This window comes from Tachyglossus aculeatus, chromosome 4, assembly GCF_015852505.1.
Source record: "Tachyglossus aculeatus isolate mTacAcu1 chromosome 4, mTacAcu1.pri, whole genome shotgun sequence".
Classification (NCBI taxonomy): domain Eukaryota; kingdom Metazoa; phylum Chordata; class Mammalia; order Monotremata; family Tachyglossidae; genus Tachyglossus; species Tachyglossus aculeatus.
Window position 1 is genome coordinate 119,453,481 of NC_052069.1, and position 10,321 is coordinate 119,463,801.

A 10,321-nucleotide genomic window follows, 5' to 3' on the forward strand; every position below is an offset into this window, starting at 1 on the left:
CACACCCTGACCCACTCCCCCCCAACCAGGCTGCAGCACTTACATGAGAAGCAGCGTGGCTCAGTGGAAAGAGCCTGGGCTCTGGAGTCAGAGGTCATGGGTTCAAATGCCGGCTCTGCCAATTGTCAGCTGTGTGACTTTGGGCAAGTCACTTAACTTCTCTGTGCCTCAGTGACCTCATCTTTAAAATGGGGATTAAAACTGTGAGCCCCCCGTGGGACAACCTGATCATCTTGTAACCTCCCCAGCACTTAGAACAGTGCTTTGTACATAGTAAGTGTTTAATAAATGCCATTATTATTATTATTATATGCTTATCCATAATTTATCTATTTACATTAATGTCTGTCTCTCCCTCTGAACTGTAAGATCATTGTGGGCAGGGAATGTGTCTGTTGTATTGTTTTCTTGTACTCTGCCAAGTGCTTAGAACAGTGCTCTGCACATTATGAGTGCTCAATAAATACTACCGTTTGATTAAGACTCTGAGCCCCATGAGGCACAGGGACTTTGTCCAACCCTATTAACTTGTATCAACTCCAGGGTCTAGTATAGTGCCTGGCATTTAGTAAGCACTTAAATGCCACAAATAATTAAAAACTGCCACCATCCTAGGGATTAGAAAGTATTTAAGGCCATCCCCAACTACCAACTGACTGTCTAACTAACTAGTAAGGCTCAGCCTTAGGAGAGCTTGAGTACCTTCTATCATTTGTTTGACCTAAGGTGTGTGTGTCCAAGGATCTGTAGTCTTCAGGTAGTTGTTTGTGATGGTTCTTAAGTCAATAGGGTTTGAAAACTCCAATAGTCACACAAATTAGAAGCTAAGCCACTAACTGAGAACACTGCAGTCAGTTGCTTAACTTCTCAACCTAAAAGCTGCCTTGGCTTAAACAAATACATAGATAAGGATAAATTAGCTTTAGTTAATTAGGCAGGCAGCTTGCAGTATGGGAAAGCTTTGAAACACACACAGCACTTCCCTCCTCCTCTTTTCTCCCTTTCCCTGTATTCCTCATCCCCTTTTGTTCATTTAAAATTTGCCAAAGAGAAAATGAGTGAAAGGAAGGTGAAGGAACTTACAAAATTCACACCATATTCATTCATTCATTTAATCAATCAGTTGTATTTATTGAGCATCTGGGACTTAGAACAGTGTACTAAGCACTTGGGAAAGTGTAGTACAGCAATAAAGAGAGACAATCCCTGCCCACAGTGAGCTCACAGACTTTGGCTAGAACTCATAGCCATACAAATGAGAGGGGTTTATGCCTTATACAGTGCATTGATCAATCAGTCATATTTATTGAGTTCTTACTGTGTGCAGAGCACTGTACTAAGCACTTGGAAGAGTACAATATGGCAGGGTTGGTAGACACATTCCCTGCTCACAGTGAGCTTAAAGTCTAGAGGAAGATACAGACATTAATATAAATAAATAAAATATGCATATGTACTTAAGTGCTGTGGGCTGAGAGAGGAGTGAATAAGGGTGCAAATCTGAGTATAACGGTGACACCGAAGCAGGTGGGAGAAGGAGAAATGAGGACTTAGTCAGGGAAGGCCTCCTGGAGGAGATGCGCTTTGATTGCCTATCTACTTCTTTTGTTGTCTGTCTCCCCCTTCTAGACTGTGAGCCCGTTGTTGGGTAGGGATTGTCTCTATCTGTTGCTGAATTGTACTTTCCAAGCACTTAGTACAGTGCTCTGCACACAGTAAGCACTCAATAAATGCGATTGAATAAACAAATGAATGAATTGCCTGAGGGGAGGGATCATGCTATCATCATCGTCTGTATGTCATCACGATGTTCAGTTAATATTCAGATACACCACCTATGTCTCATGTGACCTATGTGTTGACTGTGAAGCAGTAGGTGGCAGATCTGTGTTCTGACAGGGTGATGCACATGGCTTAGTGGATAAAGCATGGGCCTGGAAATCAGAAGAACCTGGATTCTAATCCCAGCTCTGCCACATGTCTACTGTGACCTTGGATAAGTCACTTAGCTTCTCTGTGCTTCAGTTACCTCATCTGTAACAAAGGAGTTAAGCGTGTGAGCCCCCTGTGGGAAAGGGACTGTGTCCAACCTGATTAACTTGTATCTGCCCCAGAGATTAGAACAGTGTTTGGCACATAGTAAGCTCTTAACAAGTACCATAATTATTATCAGTTATTATTCAAAGTTCAACTCCAAAAGATGGACTTGTAGATGTAGATGGGTCCTTCCTCCCTCGCTGGCTCCAGTTCTGGAGAAGGAAACCAGGCAAAGGGAAGATGTCTCTGGATCCACTTCCACCTTTCTATGTTGTGGCCCGTAGTAATGGTTCACATGATTGAATAATTGTGGTATTTCATTCATTCATTCATTCAGTCATATTTATTGAATGCTTACTATGTGCAGAGTACCGTACTAAGCGCTTGGGAAGTACAAGTTGGCAACATATAGAGGCGGTCCCTACCCAACAACGGGCTCACAGTCTAGAAGGGGGAGACAGACAATAAAACAAAACATGTGGTCAGGTGTCAAGTCATCAGAATAAATAGAAGTAAAGCAAGATGCACATCATTAACAAAATAAATAAAATAGTAAATATGTACAAGTCAAATAAATAGAGTAATCTGTACAAACATATATACAGGTGCTGTGGGGAAGGGAAAGAGGTAGGGTGGGGGGGATGGGGACGGGGGAGTATTTGTTAAGCATTGTGTGTGCCAAGTGTGCCTGACACTGTAGTAAGTGCAGGGGTGGATGCAAGCAAATTGGGCGGGACAAAGTCCTTGTCCCACATGGGGCTCACGGTCTCAATCTCCATTTTACAGATGCGGTAACTGAGGCACAGAGAAGTGAAGTGACTTGTCCAAGGTCACACAGCAGACAAGTGGCAGAGCTGAGATTAGAACCCATGACCTGACTTGGAGGCCCATGCTTTATCCACTGCATCATAGATGGTTGCTGATGGACCTGGCCTAACCAAGCAACAGTGCACTCAGGGAAATTGTCACAGTGACAAAGTCTCTGCTCATTTTAGTGCCAGCTGCTGTGGCTTTGCTTGGGATTCTGGATAGATCTGTGAATGAACTCTTTTCAAATGTTATAAATATTTTACGAATTCCCATCCACTTACTTTAATGGGGGATTATAAAAGCATTAACCATATTACACCCAATCTCTCAAAAATTGCATTATTTCAATGGGACTGTTTTACTAAAACAACTGCCAGGATTCTTGAGATTTTTGTCCAAAATATATATATTTGTCATAAATCAAACCAAAGCAAACACCAGTGAAGGGGAAATGCCTTGGAAACACTATGTCCTACACTCATTCTGGTATATTGGAAAGGTTTCATTTTCTGGGTTCTGCTTGACTTGTTATGAGTTTTTAAAAGGATTCTTCAGTTTCATAGACTTTGCCCAGAGCTCAGCCTTCAGATATAGCTCCCTCCTTCCTTATTGTGGGAGGTACAGCTGGCCGCCACACTTGAAGTCCAAGTCATCCACCATCCCTGGCATCCCCTGAATTGTGCAGAAATTCCCCTTCCTGTTTTTTTTATGGCATTTGTTAAACACTTACTGTGTTAGGCAAGCACTTAGTACAGTGCTCTGCACACAGTAAAAGCTCAATAAATATAATTGAATGAATTGATACAGATGATCAATGTCCCCATATTCAAAACTAATTGAAGGCATAAGAGGCTTTCCCTGACTAGGCACTCATTTCCTCTACTCCCAATCCCTTCTACATCACCCTTGCACTTGGATTTGCATCCTTAATTCACCTCTCCTTCCTTCCCACCCTCCCAGCCCCAGAGCACTTAATGTACGTATCCATAATGTACTTATTTATATTAATGTCTGTCTCCCCCTCCAGACTGTAAGCTCATTGTGGGTAGGGAACCTGTCTACCAACTGTTATATTGTACTCTCCCAAGAGCTTAGTACAGTGCTCTGCCCAGATTAAGTGCTCGAAAAATACTATTGATTGTTCCCTTTTTACATATGAGGTAACTGAGGCACAGAGAAGTTAAGTGACTTGCTCAAGATCATACAGCTGAGAAGTGCTGGATCCAGGAATAGAACCTTGGTCCTCTGACTCCAAGGCTTGTGTTCAATACATTAGATCATGCTGCTTCTCTACTCTTGCCCTGCCACAATGCATGGGCTGCCTAGATGTGGAGGCTTTAAGGATGCCTGTCCCTGTTGGCCCCAGATGTTTCTTCCCATACCATTTCAACAGTCAAAACATATGATTCCTTGTCAAAACAATCCATAGAAGATGGCTTGCAACTTACTCCAATCATCTCAGGACAATGTGATGAAGCTCTGAGGTGGCCCTCAACATTTTTCTGATTCTGAACCCATTCCAAGGGAAGTTTGATATGAACCAGAATCCTCCCAAGAGATAGATAATCACTTTTTCAGTCAATCCTTCACTTTCTTGGACATGCAGTTCCATCGTCTACTTTAGCGCTCATGAATAGAGATACTTATTGATTGGATATTTATTAATTCAATTGCTTATTTGCCTTTTTGTACCTCTTATTCTTTTACTGGTTATACTTTTGTCCATCTATAACATTAAGGTTCCTTGTTACAGTCATTCCAATTAGCTTCCTAGCTCAGGAAGAAGAGGAAACCAGGAGTCACACTTCTGAGTGCCCATTCCAGAAGGAAGTTTTATTAAGCTATAGGACCTTATAATAATTATTAATAACAACAATAATTGTGGCATTGATAAGCACTTACTCTGTGACAGGCACTATATGAAGCACTAGGGTGGGTACAAGCTAATCGGGTTGGGCACAGTCCCTGTCCCACATTGGACACAGTCTTGATCCCCATTTTACAGATGAGGGAACTGAGGCACAGAAAAGTGAAGTGACTTGCCCAAAGTCACACAGCAGATAAATTTATTTATTTATATTAATATCTGTTCCCTTCTCTAGAGTGTAAGCTTGTTGTGGGCAGGGAATGTGTCTGCTGGTTGTTATAGTGTAGTCTCCCAAGTGCTTAATAAAGTGGTCTGCTCACAGTAAGCCCTCAATAAATACCACTGAATGAATGAATGAAATGGTGGCAGAGCCAGGATTAAAATTCAGGTCCTTCTGACTCACAGGCCCGTGCTCTATCCACTAGGCAACACTGCTTCTCTTTTATGAAGGATGATGCTCTGTAGCTTTAAAAGCAATAAGAAGGAAGGACAGGGAAGGAAGTTGGGGGACTAGGTAGTTGGGAAAGAAGACCCTCTGCTATTTTTGAGATAAGAGGTAGGGAGCTGCATTCTTGGGAGAGCAGGACATGGGAAATACCCAGGAGATCAGACCCTGAAAGGACACAGGACACAGGGAGGGATCAGAGATGATCTCAGGAGAGGATTAGGATACCTGTGAAGTTAGGAGTCCACTGGCTAGGACTCTGAAGAAGCAGGGCTCCTGCCCCTGAGGGGGTGATAAGGTGTTGATAAACCCTGGATCTACAGGACTTGGAGAAAGTGACACTGGAACCTGGGATGCTCCAAGAGGAGAGGAGTTAAGGACCAGTAGAGTGTGAATCCCAAGTCACCTACAAGAAAGTACACAGGGTCCTTAGGGAAAAGTGGTTCAAACTGTAATGCTTGTTGATTTTTGCCTGATTAAAAGTATCTGCAATAAGCTTTATTGAGATCTATGCTCTTGGTGTCTGCTTTGGTAGCCCAGAGGAGAAGCTCCTGGTGCCGGGGAAATACTTCGACCTGGGAAGTCATGAGAGGGAGCCCCCCCTTCTCCATGAGCTTCCAGTAGCCAGACCTGGAAGTAGGGTGGTAGGCTAGTCCCCTATGACCTCCTCACCTTTGGGGATAAGTCTGGGCTTTGGATGAGGGGCAGTGGCAATGCTAGGAGTGCAGGGACTTGAGGTACCCTAGGCAGAAGTCCCTAATCTGCTAGCCCTTAGAAGGGAAGAAGGGAGAGCTTTAGGACCTAGAAGAGGCTGAGCAAGGTCAGGATGTTCCTAGAGTGACTTTGGGGATTATTTTGTTGGGGATTTAGGGCTGAGAATCCCCAGAAACATCACACTCCTCCACTGGATTGTAAGCTCCTTGGATAGTAGTACTATTTATCAAGCACTTAGCTGGGTGTGCTTTTCCAGTGAAGAAGAGAGAGGAAAGGATTAGTGAGCCAGGAAAAATATAATCCCAAATCCTATATGCAAGTTCTCCCAGTGGAGAAGTTCCAGAAATGAAACAGAAGACACTGTCAGGTTCTGTACTTGACCAGACAAATTGTTTTGGACCCCAAAAAATTGCCAACTAACAACTACCGTAATGACAGTTTACTCTCCATGTAACTAAAGAACATCATCCTTTGTGGTATAGCAGATACTGCTGTCAGTTAAATTTTTTATCAGTGTGTGATAATGTGTCCGATTGACCAATTTGTGACTGACAATCCCTTTCACATTGTGTGCATTACTATTACTATCAATCAATCAATCAATCAATCGTATTTATTGAGCGCTTACTGTGTGCAGAGCACTGTACTAAGCACTTGGGAAGTACAAGTTGGCAACATATAGAGACAGTCCCTACCCAAAAGTGGGCTCACAGTCTAGAAAGGGGAGACAGAGAAAAAAAACAAACATACTAACAAAATAAAATAAATAGAATAGATATGTACAAGTAAAATAAATACATAAATAAAGAGTAATAAATGTGTACAAACATATATGCATATATACAGGTGCTGTGGGGAAGGGAAGGAGGTAAGACGGGGGGATGGAGAGGGCGATGAGGGGGAGAGGAAGGAAGAGGCTCAGTCTGGGAAGGTCTCCTGGAGGAGGTGAGCTCTCAGTAGGGCCTTGAAGGGAGGAAGAGAGCTAACTTGGCAGATGGGCAGAGGGAGGGCATTCCAGGCCCGGGGATGATGTGAGCTGGGGTTCGATGGCGGGACAGGAGAGAACGAGGCACGGTGAGGAGATTAGCTGCAGAGGAGCAGAGGGTGCGGGGTGGGCTGCAGAAGGAGAGAAGGGAGGTGAGGTAGGAGGGCTTGAGGTGATGGAGAGCCTTGAAGCCGAGGGTGAGGAGTTTATTACTATTTACTATTCTATTTATTTTATTTTGTTAATATGTTTTGCTTTGTTGTCTGTCTCCCCCTTCTAGACTGTTAGCCCACTGTTGGTTAGGGACCGTCTGTATACGTTGCCAACTTGTACTTCCCAAGCGCTTAGTACAGTGCTCTGCACACAGTAAATGCTCAATAAATACGATTGAATGAATGAATGAATGTGAATATTGCCCCTTGTTATTTTTTTAATGGTACTTGTTAAGCACTTACTATGTGCCAGCCACTAAGTGCTGAGGTATATACAAGCTAATCAGATTGGACAAAGTCCCTATCCCAGATGAGGCTTTACAGTATTATTCCCCATTTCACAGATGAGATAACTAAGGAAGGCCCAGAGACATGAAGCGACTTGCCCAAGATCACACAGCAGACAAGTGGCAGAGCCATGATTACAACACAGGTCCTTCTGACTCCAAGACCTGTGGTCTATCCACTAGGCACCCTACATTTATTATGTGTGCTACAGCAGGAAGGTAAGTGAGTTGCCTAAGGAGACACAGCAATGGTACTAATAATGATCGCAGGAACCTCACCTTCCCCTCCCCTTCTAGTTTATTTTGTAGCTTCAAGATTCAGCCCTCTTCTCTTCTGAAGCACAGGAGGAAGCTGGCTGAAGGTGTCACATTTTTTAATCACAAACTGAAAGAGATGGGAGGAACACTTAATCAATTTCCCATTTTTTATGCTACTGGCAGGAACCAATTCTCTCCCTCAGAAATCTCCTTTTCCCCACCACACACTTCACCTGTGATCCCAGCTCCTGAGAAAAAAGCATACTCGATATTAATCATTTCATGAAAAGTGCCCCCCAACCACTTTCTCTGTGGTTTATTTCCACTTAGATTTATTTCCGCAAAGACACCAAGTTGGCTTCTATCTGCCCTCAGGATCAGATACCTTTCTTCACCTCCCAGACTTCCACGTTCCTCCATGTTTATTTCCAGGGTCACACCTGGGCCTTTAAAATCCCATTGAGTTGTTTTTGTCTTTGTCACTGTTGGATAAATGAATTTATAGCCCAACAGGTTGATTTATGAAAGCTGATTCTGCTTCCAACCAGAAGCCTGGTGATTTTTAACTCCCAGCCATGTGGGACCTAGAGCAGAACCATTCAAAGAGGGGATGATTTTTCCAGCAGGACTTATGTAACTTGAAGAGAAATGAGACACAAACATGATCTCACCCACAGTCACACGTCTATGTCTTGGAGTAACCACAAGTCAGTGGTACTGTAGCTATCAAAAGATACACAGAAAGCTGGGATGTTGGACAGGCTGACCATTGGTATATTTCAAGCTCACTCAGAAAACTTACTGCCTCTTGAGGTAGAGTCATTGTCTGTTCTGCTAAACAATAAATCACATTTTAAATTGGGGTGTTTCTAAGGATCAGAATGCTGACATGTAACTCCTGCTTCCTTTTCCTCATGCCAAGCATTCATTTATTCATCCTGTCATTCAGTGATATTTATTGAGCAAAGCATTTCATGATACTCTGGGGAAGAATACAGCAGAGAAATAATGTGACCTAGTTGTGGGCCTAAGAGTCAGAGGACCTGGGGTTTAATCCCAGCTCTGCCACTTGCCTGCTGTGTGACTTTATTGGTGCCTCAGTTTCCTCATCTGTAAAATGGGGATGAAATCAATCAATTAATCATTCAATGATATTTATTGAATGCTTACTGTGTGCAGAGAACTGTACTAAGTGCTTGGGAGAGTACTCTAGAAGAGAGTTGATAAACACCTTCCTTGGCCATAATGAGCTTACAGTCTTGATGGGTAGATAGATGTTGACATAAATAAATAATTAATATTATATATTTTATAGACATACATGCTCTCCCCTCCTTCTTAGCCTGTGAGCCCCATGTGGTGCAGGGATTGTGTCCAACTGATTATTTTATATCTACTCCAGTTCTTAGTACAATGCTTGTAACATGGTAACTGCTTAACAAATGCCCCAGTAATTATTATTATTAAGGATGAATAAGACAAGTGTTCCATGAATCTAAGGGGGCTCATGATCTAAAGGAGGGTCTGGGGGATTAGTGACAAGCGAATGAGGAAAGATTGAATATTTGATGTAATAGTAAGAGTAATAATACAAATAAGGGTAGTTCTTAAGCACTTATGTGCTAAGCACTGCCACAAAAGTAGTGGTGAGCACAATAAGAACTCAAGAGCAACTGAATTGTAGGACATGTTTTCAGGCACATTACAGACAGGGCTATGAACTCAGTAGATCAAAGGAATCTGTTGAGAGTTTACTGCGAGCAGAGCATTGTACCAAGCGCTTGGGAAAGAAGAATACAACAGAGTCAGTAGTCATGATTTCTGTCCTCAAGGAGCCTATAGTCTGTTTGGAGTCCAGTAGCTGCCACAGCCATGCCAATTGTCTTAAATGGTGGATACTAATGACTCCTTCCCCATCCAACTCAAGCATGCAGATTGGGGCAGGTCTGTGGGATGACATGCAGGGGAGGGGAGCAGATCTGTTCCACCATGGCCCAGTGATTCAGTGATATGGGAAGGCAGCCAAGAAGAAGCCCCTTGAGTAAGTCATGTCATCAATTTATCAATCATACTGATGGAACACACCTCTAGACTGTAAGCTCATCCCTCTAGACTGTAAGCTTGCTCTGGACACAAATGTGTCTATTTACTCTTGTATTGTACTTTCCCAAGTGCTTAGTTCAGTGCTCCTCACACAGTAAGTGCTCAATAAATATAATTGACCGACTGGCAGTAACCATTTGGCTTACTGCTCTAAATTTCATTTTGGAGAGTGCAGAAAAATATCAATGATATGGATATCTATCAATCAATGGCATTTATTGATAATTTTCTGTGTGAGTAGCACTATATTAGGGGCTTGGGAGAGTACAACACAAAAAATTGGGTACATATCACAAGAAACGTATAGTCTAGGGCTTCCAGGTCCTGCCAATTTTATATGGTTTCCTGTTTGAGTAGCCTCCTCTAGAAATCCCTCTTGTAGGTTATCCTGTGGGAGAAGTTAGGTCATCCACAAAGATGGCCTAAACTCAATGTGTCCAAAACTGTACTCTCTTTGTTTCTTGCTATCAATCACTCAATACTAATTATTAAGCACCAGCTGTGTTCAAAACATTATAATAAACATTTGGAAGAGTATTTAGAAGACATGGTTCTTGCCCCAAGAACATAACAGTCTAGAGGGGGAGATTAAATACAATATGT